The sequence below is a fragment of the Stenella coeruleoalba genome, assembly GCF_951394435.1.
Source record: "Stenella coeruleoalba genome assembly, chromosome: 13".
In the NCBI taxonomy this organism is placed as follows: domain Eukaryota; kingdom Metazoa; phylum Chordata; class Mammalia; order Artiodactyla; family Delphinidae; genus Stenella; species Stenella coeruleoalba.
Window position 1 is genome coordinate 3,834,778 of NC_137159.1, and position 12,472 is coordinate 3,847,249.

A 12,472-nucleotide genomic window follows, 5' to 3' on the forward strand; every position below is an offset into this window, starting at 1 on the left:
CAGAGATTCATATTCATATAGCCAACTACCTATCTAAGGTTTATTGCAGGTCTCCACTTATATAGTATAATCTCATAAGCACCTCAAACTTTGCATATTAAAATTTGAATTCCTAAACTCTATCTGTTCTCTCAGCTCTTGCTGGAAAACTAGTTACCTTGGGTGTTCTTGATTTCATTAGAAGTCTACCTAAAAGACAAAATCCTCACCACTGTTGACCAGATCTTATGTATTCTGTCACATATCTATCTTCCTAAATTAACCCCATCCAAATTTGCCCTTTAGTCATTTCCTGCTGGTCACTTTGTTTTTGTTTTTAGACCACCTTTTGTGCTGGTCTCTTCCCTATATTATTGCCTTTGCACACACCACTCTTGCCTGGAATATAATCTGCTTTCCTTTTTATCTTGTTTATTCTAAACTAACTCTCACGTCTCAGCTAAAATATCACTTCTTCAAGGAAGCCCTCCCTGATTGCCTCAGACTACGGTTAGTCCACCAATTATGATCTTGGGCAGTGTCTGCCTCTCTTTTTTAACAACTACAATTATTTTTGGAAACTTGAGTGCTCTTCCTTTCACCAAGAGCTTTAGCTTCATTGAGGGTATCTGTCCATGTTCCTTCACCTCATTATAACTTACACCTAGGTCAGTGTCTGCCAAAAAGTCATTACTCAGAAAATATGTGTTGATTTTAAAATTGAATGGCTAAACGAATAAACCAAGAGGTAAGGGAAACTTTGCTATTCATGTTACTAAAGTCTGCAGATGACCCAACAGAACTTTATGAGTTCCTAAGTATTTTTATTATAATTCTTTTGTACAAATATCCCCCATGTTTATACTTTGGGAAGTGTATGCTATACTTTAGGTTTGAGCTTCACTGCTCCTCTAAGAGACAAAGAACATTATTGAACAATAAATTTTAAAACTGCTGCCAGAGTTAGTGAACCAGCTGGTGAAACTATATATAACATGAATAGTAATATATGAATAGAGTGAACTTTGATTCTGAAAAGTGTCAAAATACTTCAGTTTTACAAGTGTAAATAAAAATGCTTTCTTTTGTCCAGAAATTATAGTAAAAAGCAGCAGATCTATTTGAGCACATTAAAAATTTCTATGTGGCTAAAAGTAACATAATAATTAAAATTTAAGAAAACTGACATATATGACAAAATATTATTATTTTTATATTTAAAGAATTCTAAGAAATTAATAGAAAAGGCAAATTATTTATTAGAAATACCAAAGAAAGAAGAGAGTATGCAAAAAATAGAAATTAGCAATAAATACTATTTGAATGAAAAAATAGTACATTCTGGTTTATAATAACAAAATATTGGAAACCTCTATATCCAGTATAAAGGACTGTTTAAAGAACTGTATCTCCCTAAAATAAAACACTATTCAGAAAATAAAATTGAGAATATAATCTATATTTGTTAACAAGGAGGTATGTGTGTTTATGAATACACACTCCAATGCACATATTTTTTCACATAGTTAAGTGCAAAAAAGGAAGTTTACAAAATATGGATATTATGATAACCATTTTTTTAAAAAAATGTGTGGTGTGTATATGTCTAGAGAAATGTGTTAGTGTGGGCTTATGTTTGGATGATGGAATTCTCTTGTTACTTAATCTGTGTATTGGTCTAAATCGTTTACAATGCATATCTATTTTGTTTATAGCCAGAAAAAAAGGTAGATTATTTTGGAAAAATAATCAAAAATCAACTTAAAGATCTTAAATGTTTGCCCCAGGAAATAAAATAGATCTTAAGAAATTTAGCCCCAAGGATCTTTCTCCTGGAGATATAACTTCTTTAAAAAGAAAAGTATCTTTGCTGCTATATACTAGCTAAAGCTTTCTTCCATGGCTTTTAAGAACTCCAATGCTAGCTTTTAATAATATAATCCTGCATTCTTTATGCAACTATCAAAGTTAAACTTAAAATTTTAAACCTTCCTAAAACTCATCCATCACATTAGTAAAGAAAATATATTGCCTTATGTCCCAAATGAAAATTAAAGCCAGCTGCTATTTCCATAGCATACTTCACCAAAGTGTTTTGCAAAATCATATAACTTGAGTAAAAACAAGAAAAGAAACAACCAGGGCCTCAGATCTTCTTTAATCTCTGGCTGAGCACTATGCAGTGGGGACCTGGCCTTCAACAGAGCAGAGTCTACTGCAAAGGGTTTTATTCACAAATAAACTGTCTTGTTTGTCCCTGAATTTTGTTTCAGTTTCATCATGATTAGCAAATGAACTGGGTTCCTTTGGTGGATCAGAGGAAGACCGTTAAAGCACTATTTTATCTTTCTTTTGCTACAAATTTTTTGCTGAACCCTAAGGGCCAAATTTCGAAATGGAGATATGACAGATGTGCTCATAAAATTGAATGCATACCTGTGCTGCCTACCAAAGAGTCTCCCAAAGCTTCCCCCTGCGCAATGTTCTGATTTCCTAGTGCCACCTGTAACGGTCCCAGCAGGCAAAGTTTCCTTCCCATCTTCTGAGCAGGCTGGCAGCCCCAGCTTTGAGAATGTTCATGACAAGCTCTTTGCAAATAAGCCCAAGTTGCACTATGTCAACTTCAAATGAAATCATAACACAGAAACAAAACATTCATAAATTGATGAAATTATAGAACATCAAATGAGATACAGGAATTTTATCTCCTCATTTGTATATTCCTGTCTCTCTGTCTATAAACATATGTTTGCACATGCTGTGTATTGAAAGATTAACATATAAAATTACAACATTGCATTTGTTACACTGTAGTTAAGGTTGTCTTCACATTTATATTTTCTGAGGTTTTATATCTGAACCATAAACATCCTCTCTAGACTGAAACTTTGTCACTGAGTGAAAAACTAGAAGTGCGTTCATCTTTCTCCTAAACATGGAACAAATTTCACAGAAATGCTTAGATCTTTTTAAACATTTTTTTTAAGTTGACCTAATAAAAACATCATTTAAAAAATTAACCTCTAAAAATGTGTACGTTAAAATTACTAACAATGATTCCAAACAGAAACAAAGAGAAAGTTTATTTCTTATATTAGTGAGAATTGAGTACATGCTTTTAAATCTAATAATACTTTTTAAAATTTTATGATCATTTGACTAGAAAAAAGAAAGTTAATGGCTTTTCAAGTTAAACACTTTTAAAAAACCCCAGAACAACATTAGAAAGCTACTTAACTTTTGGCGAGATAAATATTACATGTGACATAACTGACTTAATGTTGCCTTCTAAATGATGCTAGTAATTATGAAGCCTGTTAAATTATATATTCACACAACTTTTTAAGCATATTATTTTAGAGGTAAAGTGTTAATCAAGTTTATCAAGGGTGTTAACTCTATTTTGAAACTGAGTTCAATATTCTGCTTTGAAGTAAATGTTTCAAGAGGTTTATAAATTTGAAAAAAATAAAACTTCAAAAGTCAAATTTATTCACTGGTTAGATTATTTCTTAAACATTATTGAAATTCTCATTATTCTTGTGGTGGTTCTGGGCACTGATTATTTTAACCAAGCTGCTTGTTTATTTGCATAGATCTTGCTTTCATTTATTAGAAAAACGTGTTTTGAAAATTAAAGCTCTCTCTAACAATTGGTTAAATGCAAGGCAAATGTTTTTCAAATCACATAAAGTTTGTTTTATTACTTAAGATTTTGTTTAAGTCCTTTTTCAATATTTTCCAAACATTCTCAGAAAACCTTTCTCTTATATATTTTTTTAAATTTTGGAAGTGAGAAAAAACACGTATTTTGTGGAATGTCAGATGCATGTTTATTCACTATTAGCTGTGAAGAATGTGGAGTAAATCCCCCTTATGGTACACAACTTTAAAAGTTCAGATTGGGAAATATGTGACTGAAATGCTTTGGTAGTTTGCCCATTGAATTTGAACAGTCCATCATGATATTTGGTGATACTACAGTGTTCAGTTACAACTATGTAAATATACACACAGTGTATCAGAGCATGGAGGATGAAATGAATGAGCAATTTTGCAGAGAAGGAAACACTAACTTTTGACTTATTACCCCAGTGTTGTTAAGTTATGCACTCATACCCAAAGGTTCTGTTTTCTTGTAGCCTAACTTCTGCTGTTGCTGTGGTCTCCTGGGAGTTGTGAAGGTACATGGGCTCCACTGCCCTGGAGCCTACAGCGTGTGTGATTTGGTTACCTCTACATCCGTCAACACTCACCGTGCTGAGCATTTGGACCTGCTTACACTTCACTGCCTAGTGGCAAATGCTTCATATCATCATTCCCTGTGGACTGGATCAGAATAAGTCACTCACCATTCAAGCTGGAAAGCTAGTGATGGGTCTGAACCAGGTAGAACCAACAGTTCTAATACAGGGCAGAGAGTTGATACTACTCAAAATTCTGGATTTATACTTTATTTCCTATTCTAGAAAATATACATTTCACACATTTTACAACCCTACTGTTTTTCTTAGGACATAAACATCTCTGTTTTATGAGTTTTTTTTTTTTTTTACATCAAGATAGCACTTTACAGATACCAAAGATCCCAAACTTGGTCTATCCATACTCTGAAGTTTTTAACAGGAAAAGTAGATGGTTTCTGCAATGTATATTCCTCTTCTGGTAGTGAGTTGGTATTTTGGGGAAGGAGGGATTTCTTTAATGCATGTAATATGCCTTGAATTACAGAAATTAAAGATGATTATTCATTTTTTCTACTTGTTCTTCCATACAGGAATAATGGAAGGACAGGTAGAAAAGGTCCTGTCCATAATGCTTAACATGGTCTTTAGAATATGGACCCACTGATAGTAATTGAATAAGTGAATACAGGAGTGAGTGAATAAATGCACAAATAAGGTATTGTTTTTTAGGAGGTAGGTGGCCGCTTTACCTGCTAGTCTCCTGCGAATATTTCTAAAGTGCATGGCTTCTGGGAGATTGGAAAACTCAACAGCATGTGGATGGCATCTGTCTGCATCACTGCTGGCTTTCGTGTGCACACTGGTCACAGTGATAGCTATATTAGTCACTCTGTGGATTAACAGTACAGAGGGGACTGTACCCATACATGATGCTTTGTATTTACTAGCTTGGGACTGGATACAATTCGAACTTGAATCCACTGCACCCACTATGTTGAATATTTTATACATTTTAAAAAATAATTGAAGACCTGCTCCATGTGTGGTATGTTAAACAATCATTACCATAAAATATGTGTACTTTATCATTCTTCCTACCAAAGAGGACACTATTGGCAAACATCCCATTATTTCTGCAAAGTCTTCAGGCCTTCAGGCCAGCTTCCCCATCTTGAAGTTGGAAACACAGAGGTTATTAGATGTTGGTGACATATGACATACCTATTGGGTCACATCTTAATATGATGTCTCTTAAGCAGAAAATCTGTCACCCAGCATTAGCGTGGTTCACCTTCTATCACATCACTGTTGAATTTGAAGTGACCCCCTAACTGGCCACTGTCCTTTCCTGCTCTCTGTAACACCTGGTTACCTTACCTGTTGACAACAGACTCAGATTCTTATAGCAATGGTCATATTTAATATATTACATATTTTACATCTATTATATATTTTACATACCTGTAGTGCTTAATATATATATATTAGGTAAAGTATTATACACTTAAAGTATTATTCAAACTTAGAGCATCATGACACTGTCAGTGTTCCTTGATGTCAGCGATATGTCACGTTGTTAACTTTTATTTTCACTAAATGCAGCCACACTCTCCTGGTTAAAGTCTAATCTCCCATCCTTTTTTTGCATGTCTCCTACTGCTAGCAACTGAGTCTACTCTGCCCCTCCACCATCTTGATTTTACAGATGGCATTTGCAAAGACTAACGTCAGTGTCTATATATTTTTTAGCCCATCTGTATATAAAAGTGGCCATACATAAAAATGTCAAACACAGCGGCTACTAAGAGGAGGGTCTGCCTTTGCCCACGAAGGGGTGTTCATTTGGAATGGCATTCTCCAGAAAAAGAAAATGCCAAAGAAATTCAATATTGTTCACAACTCATTCTAATCATCACTCCTTCTTATTGAATATGGACAGAGCTCCATGGAGACGCCCGCAGAGACTCCATGTTAGATTCAGTCGCCTATCAAGTTTACAACTCACAGCAAACTGGAGAAGCGCCTACGAAAGCAAACCACTGTTTGAAACTCTCAGACTTGGTCTTTTCTGATGCTGCCTCTTTCCCTGGATGCAGAAGACAGGGGCTCTGCTGCCCAACACAGGGCTGCTCATCTGGTGAGGGTAAACTCCAGAACCGAGCAGAGTAAAGAAGAATGTGTTTTTAAAGGAATTTTAGATGCCTTCTAATAAATCTGGATGTGCTTAAAAAAATCCCCGAGGAATTTTAAAAAGTCTGGATGTGTTTTCTCAAATAACTATTTAAAGCATATTAGAGTTTTTTAATTGCACTGGGGACTTTTCAAAGCATATCAGGACAAAACAGTAGAGGATAGGCCCCAATATGCTAATTAATAGATAGCTAGACCCCTGAAATAAACCTGCAACACTCCATTAATCAGGCAGTAATTGAATTGGCACAGTGCTTTTGTGCAAACTACATGATAATTGAAAAACCAAACCTGGCAGCGGTGAGGGTAAGTTTCTCCACAATGGCGTATAACAGGGCATCCTGGGTCCTGTTGTCAGTGGGCAGCTAGACCTTCTGCCAGGAGGTTTGCATGGGGAGAAAACTGGCTACTCTCTGAGGCCAGGGTAACTTTGTCTCTTGCTGAGATAGTCTTTTAGGTGTGTGATACCCAGTGGTCATAAGCACGACCCTATGGAAACACACGTAATGCCTGATATGATTTTCTCTGTTACCTAAAGACATCTGCCAATTAATGTGATTATAAAATAATAGTGAGGAACAGATGTTTCATTTGCTAATTTTATATCTGACTGTTTGAAAGCTAGCTACCAGGGATTTAACTGGCAAATACTTCTTTGCTTACCAGAAAAGAAACAATGCATGCGTTTTTCCCACACAGCTGATGTGGTGTAATTCTGGATATTGGTCGTCTGTAGTAAGAGCTCAGTGAGGGAGCCTGATTGCTTCTAAATGAAGAGAAGAAAAATAGCATTGTAAGCCTTCTTACTGCAAACAAAACATTAAGCATATTGTTATACCAAAAAAATTAAATAAATAAAAGCTGTTGCAATGAAAGAGTTTTGCTTGTCATACTGTGATGACAATGGGTGGGAAAAAGATGCAGATAAAATGAAGATTGACGTGAGCTTTCCACCTAGAACTTTAAAACAAATCGTATGGAAAAACTCGAAGATCTTGCACATTGTCAAACCTTTAATTGTACGGGTGAAGTGTAAAGAATGTGAAACCATGGGGAAAGAGTGAGTTTTGGGGATCTGGAGAGAGATATTTTAAGAAATTAGAAAAAAGATTTAAGCAATAATGTAATTACATAATTTTTACTCTAGTTAACTCATATTCTTCCCCAATGAAGGTACGTACATTGTGAACTATACCTGAGATGATGTTTCTTAGTCTAGATTCTTATCTGAATCAGACCCTTCTCACTGTGGTGGGCCCTCACTGTCTGTCTACCAAGAGGTCACCGCTGGGTGGAAGTTTCTTTTTCTGTTCATGCTATTAAATATGAGTCTTTATTAAGAAAAAAAAAACTTGGATTTGGGTACTGGATATACCCTTAACTATATTTATATTAGGCAAGTTACCTAACCACTCTGCTCACTTTTCTTACCTGTCCAAAGAGGAATCTGTTTAAGATTAGGGTTTCAGAACTTTTAAAAATTTATGCCCTTTTTAATGAAAGCCAAACCCATGGTTTTCCTTTAAAATTTTCAAATTTATAAAACAATATATGTAGCAGGGTTTAAAGAACTCCCAAATCAAAGTTATACAGAAAATGGCTTTATTTTCAAATCTCAACCCCTTCCAAGCTTCAGAGAAATTGCAACTTACCTAAAAGCCATCAGGTCACTGGTGTTACTCTCCGATGATCAGATGTGGTGTTAGGACCTTGATGTGAAAGGGGTTTTCACTGTACCACACTGCCTTGCAGTCCTTACAACCTCTTACTTGGAAATTGAACTTGAAACATGTTACAAACGTTTCTTAATTTGCATGTAGTGTAATTGAACATTAGCCGGTGTCAACCAATGCTCACCAGCTCAAAAGACTGTACCTGTGCTACTGACTGTGAGTCTCTCTTTTGTAAAACAAAACAAAAAACAAATATCAGAGGGTTGCTTTTCTTACTTGGGGTTCTTCATAAGCCCAGAGGTGCTTGGTTTCACTTTTCTCACTTCAAGGTGTTACACAGTGAGCTTTCATTATGTTGTCTAGTAATCTCATTTTGTTTTGCTTTATTTCCCTTCTGGCCATGGGCTCTTTTTCCTTTTCCCTTAGATCCCCCCCACACACCAGTCCTCTTGGAGAAGATGCACCTTCTTCTCCAGGCTTGGTGCTTCCATGCATGGCCAGAGCTGAACTTTCCCCACTCCTGGTTTGACTTCCATCTCAATATATTGACTTGGAATGGACAGGCTTGGAATCATTTTCAAAGCATTGATTCCTTCTAACTTGACTCCTCCTTTGTTTTCTTTCAGATCTTGTGTCCAAGACTTCCACCTTCACCTCCAAATCATAACTCATGTTTTCCCACTCCTCAGCACCCCATGGTCCCAGCTCCTGTCACTTCTTGTCTATACTTCTGCAATGGCTTCCCCAGACTCTCTGCTCTCACTCGCAACCACGCAATCAATGTACAAGCACTGACAGCCCCTTTGAACGTGTAATCATACGTCACTCCTCCAAACCCATTTAAAAGGCTATCAGCTGCTTCCCACTGTGTTTAGACTAAAATAATAAAGAATAAAGACATTAAGCCAAGGTTCAGTCCTGATTTATCCCCTTATGCCCTCACCCATCTTTACCTCTTCCCACCCTTCCCCACTCACCGAATCACTTCCTCAGACACCACCAGACCCTCTTGGCCTGCAGACCCAGTGTTTTCCAACCCCTTTGCTTGGCGCCCTCTTCCCTGGACCATGTGGTGTGTGCTTGATTTCTTCTATCCTTCAGGCTTCAGCTCAAGGATCATTTCCTCAAAGAGCCCTCATTTCCTCAAAGAGCCCTCAAGTTCTTATCTTCACGAGCTCCCCCATCCCATCCCAAATCACTCTTCACTCCTGTTAATTTTATACATATAGCTTATCAGGATCTCCACTTGTCTGGTTCATCTGTGTACATTTTTATTATTTGTCTCCCACTGCAAGAAAGTACCTTCTGTGAGAATAGGGACTTCAGCTGTCCTTTTCCATGCCACACTCCCAATGCCTAGGACAATGCTCAATACATACTTGTGAAATGGATTAAAAAAAAATGTTTCCACTGAAGGCATATGCTTACAGTCTGTGCAACTGTGGAGGAAAGACTAGCTCAGTGGTAGACAGAAACTAAGAGTCTGGGTCTTTTCCAAGTGTTTTCAGAAACAAAGAAATCAATAACCGCCCCAAAGTTCCCATATTTCTTTTTCTAAAAAAAAAAAAGAAACTCAGTTTTTAACACAAGTCTACATCAATCAAATTTGACACCATGGAAACAGATATAAGTAAGTCAATCTATTTTAAAGCAAGAATAAAATAAAAATAAAGAATTTTGTGATTCAGGGGTTGCCAATTTTTCCATAAAGGGCCAGGAATGTAGTAAATATTTTAGGCTTTGCAGGCTCTATGGTCTCTGTTGCAACTACTCAGCTCTGCTATTAAAGTAAAAGACCAGATGAAGATAAATGGAAGGGTGTGGTTGTGTACCATTAAGACTTTATTTATTGACACTGAAAAGTGAATTTCATGTAATTTTCAAATGTCATGAAATATTATTCATGTTTTGATTTTTCCAACCATTTTAAAGTGTAAAAAGATTCTTAGCTCATGGGCCATATAAAACCCAGCAGTGGGCCAGATCTGACCTGCAGGCCATAGCTCGCAAATGTTGAACAGTCTGTAACTCCTTCTTTGACTTGTTAAGAATTGATAATTGCTTTCACTTAGTGTTTCTAGGAGATTCTCACTCTGTGCATAGAGTCAAGATCTTCTGAAGGCATGTGCATCTCTGGCTTTGTTGCTAAGAACCCTCGTTGAGTGTCAAAGTCATGAATTGCTTTAGGAGCTATACATGTCTTCATTTCTTGACACCCTTTCTGTCCTAGCTTTCCCAGTGGGTGAGTTCAGTTTCCTTAATATTATTTCCATAAATCAATATTAACCCACATATTCTACACTTTGCTACTCCACGTATTCCACTGTTTCTTCCTTCCCAGCTAGGGACTAGGGGTTGGAATGTGGAGAGAAAGAAAGAGAATATGACCCTGTGATCTCACCTCACAGAGAAGCTCTTCTCTCTTTATGACTGCTTAAAATTAATCACAGAATTTCAACTAGAAACCACTTGCAGTAGTCAGTTTCTTCTTTAAAAAACTGTCGGTTACTTATTCTCATCTCTGTCTTTCTGAGAAGAATTTTTCCCAAGTCCTTCTTTCCCTGGATAAATGTACCACCTTCCTTTCATTGGGTGAATAATAGCAACTGTCTCTTGCATACTCCCTCTTCTGGATATTCCTCTACATCCTTGCTCAAGATTCCTAAATCCTTACAAACTTTCATCTCCATCCTAATGTCCTTCAAACCGTTGCCCTATGTAACTCCTTCCCTTCATTTCTGACCTACTTAAAGAGAGGTTACGGGTCATTTTGTCACCAGCTCTTCTAGTTACTATTGCTGCATAACTAACCTCCCTAGAACCTACTGTTTTCAAACAACCATCATTTATTTTGTTCACGGACTTGCAGCTTGGACAGGGCTCTACAGGGACATCTCATCTCTGTTCCATGATGCACCAGTAGGGTAACTAGAGTGGTAGCCGGAGGATCTTTTTTGAGGGCTTCCACATGGTCTGGGCATTGGAGACCAGACTTGTTGTGTGACTTACAGCATGATGTCTGGGTGCCAAAAACAGGCATTCAAGAGACAGGAGGTGGAGCTACCAGTTTATTAATGACAACAGAACTTTAATACTGACGTATATTATTGGTCAACAAGTCACAGAGCATGACAGATGCAAGGGAACATAGATCCCAACCTTTGGTGGGAGGAGAGTCATGGTTTAAAACCTTTCCTCAAAATTCCTTTATCAGTAACACTATTAACCTCCAAGTTACCAGATGCCATGGCTTCCTTTCAGTATTTCTTCTATGTGACCTCTCTTTGGGCCTCCTTTCACTCTATGCTCTCATTTCCTTTAGCACATGGGACACTGTTGTCTCTTTACCTCTTTCAACCCTTGATTTGTTTCTCTATTTGTTAATTTCCCTTTCTTTTCTTGTTTATGTATCTTAAATGTTGGAAATCTCCTGGGCTCAGTCTTCCATTTTCTGCTCTTCTTTCTAGGTGTCCTTACTGAGTTATATAGCGCCAATTACTATCTGGACTCGAAAGACACCTAATTTATGGTGCAAATCCCACCCATTTTGCTGTGCTCCAGAACTCCTTTTCCGGTTGTGCCATGCAGTGCAAATATTCATATAAAATATGGAAATTCCACAGAGCTGCACTTCAGCTGTGTTGAACTCTCTGCCTCTTGAACCCTCACACTCCCTCCTTGAATGACTGCCTTTCCTCACGCTGTGTTCCATACCCAGAATGCCCTTTTGCTCACTTGGGTGAACTCCTACTCATTCCCCCAAACCCAGCTGAAGTAGCGTGTACTGTGAAACCTCCCTGAATTCCAGGCAAATTGTGCTGAGTGGGTGCCCAAAACACCATGTTCTTTGAACGTGTGAGAGATGATCTCAGTTGCAATCCTATGTGATTATAACCTTCAGCTCTATTCATAGATGCTCAGCTCCTGCTCGTTTGTTGTTTGTGCAGTGTAATTGAAGGGCTAAAATATGCCTTTAACTTAAAAAAATTGTGGATTATTTGTTTTCAGAAAAATCCAGGAATGTATGAATTTAAGGGAGTCAGTTACTTTGGCATTTCCATACTTGTGTGAAACTAAAACTGGAGTTTTATTTTTGTTTCATTTGGGTAGGGAGTGGGGCTGAGTTAACCTTTAAGATGTAGGGCAAACTCTACTCTTTAGACTGGGATCCTGTGTCCTTGCATTTAGCAACCAAGGTGACCAAAACAGACTCATGGAGATAAACTTATGGTTCCCCTATCTGACTTCAGCTAATTTTTGAGAAATATGGAATATGTCAACTGGTCACTTTTCCACCTCAGACCATTTACAATTGAAAGTAATGCTGATAAACATCCAGGGTTTTTAATCCCTTCTTCAAAGGAGAACTAATTTATCAAGTTGCCCTGTGGCCAATTCCTGTGAAGTGCCTTAACCAAAAATGTTGCCCAATATTTTGAAAAC